Consider the following 2,847-nt stretch of genomic DNA (forward strand, 5'->3'; position numbering starts at 1 on the left):
TCATGTTATCACAATGACTATGCAGCCATTTCCCCAAATCCATCCCTCAGTGATCCAAAAAGTCACATAAGCATACCTGTACTTGTCTTCTGGCTTTCTCTAGACCTCAACTGAAGCTTCTCTATACTGGTCAGTAGGTATCCTTCACTGATCCCCACGTTAGGGTTATAGGCAGAGATATTTTATTTAACTTTTTTCCTTCCTTATTTTTATTAAGAAACAACATCTATACATAGTTGGTAGAGTACATTATAATTCAAGACGTGTGTGAGATACATATTGATAGAATCAGGGCAGTACTTATTTGTGTCCTTTTAACCATTAATTGCTATGTGCATTGGAAATTCTATACACATGTAGTAATTTTTAAATGAATCACATTTGTGTCTTACAGTGGTTACCTTATTGTACTGAAGAGCAAATAATTCCTTCTGTCTCTGGCTTGGCCCCATATGGGTCTTCTCTCCGCTAGCCCCTCCCATGCCCTGCCACGTCTCCGGAAGTGCCAGTTCTTCCAGTCTGTACTCCCCAGTGTCTACTGGGGTCCATCCAGTGCGTCTGCACACAAACTTTTTTACTTGTTTCTATGAATGAATGACAATGTGGTGTTCTTCTGGTTTGACTTACTTCACATAACAATCACCAACAGGTACATTCATGTTGTTGGAAAACGACAAGGTATGAGTGATACTTCAAAGCATGTACAAGGTAGGCTCTGATGAAATCAAGATGGTTAGCATTTCTCTTCTTTCCCCTTATGTTTGAAGACATCAAGTTCTTAGCCTCTAGACAAGCTTAAGCTTGGTCAGGCCCACCAGTGGCTAGCCAGCGGAAACAGAACCACGGCGGGAGAGTGCACGCACACCTGACCCTGGGCCACATCCAGAGTGAGTGCGCTCGGGAGCCCAGGCGTGCTCCCCACATCGCTTGCAGCCAGACTCACACCGGGATTAACCAGGTGTGGCGGAGACCCCAGGGTGCCTGCACACACCACGCCGGGGGGCCAGCGACCCGCCCCATGCCTTCCTGTTCCATCAAGTTTGCTGGAAATGACACAATTCATTCCTCCATATGGTTGAGCACACACACACACACACACACACACACACACACACACAAATCAGACAAACATACATGCACATGCATTCACATATGCACACATATGCAATGCACATGCACACTCACACAAATTTTCATATTCATTTGCACATCAATAGGCATCTCCATTGATTTTAAATATTAGCTTTATAAATAACACCACAAGAAGGAACAAGTGTGAAGGATTCTCACTGGCATGCTGTAATTCCCCATACTGTTCATACTCAGAAGGACGGAAGATGAGTCATATAGCAGAATTATTTTCACTTTTTGGGGAATTTCATACTGTTTTCCATAATGACCATACTTTTTATAATTCCCATCTGTCACTGATACTGAAGGAGCCATCATAATATCATTTCTAACCAGGCGGTGGTCTCATCACCCTTTCGATGTCATTCGAAATCCCTGGGCGTCTGTATTAGCTTTCAACACTGAGCTCTCTGTTGCACCCTTGATTTTTTTCACTCTGTTAGATTATACATCCTGAAAAGTATGATCAATTTTTATACATTTCTGTACCCTGTAAGAACAGGAATTAGCATGCTGTGCGTAGTCAGACAGTTATCAGATAAGTGAGACTGATCAGTGATCATTACCTCTGTTATTACATTGCTGAGTTGTTCAGGAAGAAACCGGGTTGCTTAAAGAGACTATGCTAGTTCACATTGTGTACTGGTGGCTGTCTGCTTAGTATTTTCTGGAGTCATCGTCTCCGCACACTTCTATATAAGAGTCAGCTGAAAGGGGAGGTGCAATTTGCTGAAGTGAAAAGAGTTTCACTTTCAGGTGTCCCAGTGTTCAGAAGGGAGAAGATGTCCAAGCCTCTCATGTGTCCTGCTGCCTCTATTCTTAATTGCTGGCCTTGCTGGCTGAGGCTCATTCAAGTCAACCGTGAAGAGTTCAGCTGCGGTTCTGCCACAGTGTTGACCACACAAAGCGGGATCCCTACAGGTGGAAGTTGTCATAGGCCTCACCATCAAGTTTCTTTCCAATGCCCTCTTGATGTTCAAATACATTCAGTGTTGTTAGCATCCTTGCAGGAATCAACTGCCTTAGACACCCAGGCTACAAATTACTTTAAAAAATTCTGTCACTCCTCATTTGCAGATTTTTGCTGAAGTTTTCCTATATGGGTCTGGCCTAATTCTTTTAATAAATCAATTCCTCTAGTATGTCTTGTAGATAGAGCTTTGCATAAATTCTGACTGACAGGAAGTGCTGCATTTGAGTGCACAGATGCACCACAGCGTACTGACTCCCATATTGCATAGATTTAGTTCTCATCTTGTCAGACTTCAGCTCTGATGAACAATTTCTCTTCATTGGCATATTCATATGCACCTCATTATTAATCTGGGTTTGTTATTTCAGGATTCAGGAGGGTTCTCTCATATGTCTTATTCTGAACGAGAATAATCCTGAAATTAGAATTGTTTATGTCTGTTTTAAAATATTTAAACAATTTTCTGGCATGATGCATTGATTTAAGTTTGTCAAAGAGGCAGAACAGGAAACGTATTGGTGGGTGACAGAGACGAGACAGGTGAGGGCCAGTAGGCATCGTGACCCACTCGGGGAGGGAGCCTGTGGGGAGCCTGCGGGCCTCTGCAAGCACGAGGTGAAGATGCAGTAACTCTGCCTGAGGCCCAATGCCTGAGACTTGGGTTGCTGCAGCCAGGTGGGTAGGGGTTGGTTGTTTGTCATGTGACCATGTCTCTCAGCTTTAGATGAAACACAGTAGGTAAA

This window comes from Nannospalax galili, unplaced genomic scaffold (genome assembly GCF_000622305.1).
Source record: "Nannospalax galili isolate Female #2095 unplaced genomic scaffold, S.galili_v1.0 scaffold860, whole genome shotgun sequence".
NCBI lineage: Eukaryota > Metazoa > Chordata > Mammalia > Rodentia > Spalacidae > Nannospalax > Nannospalax galili.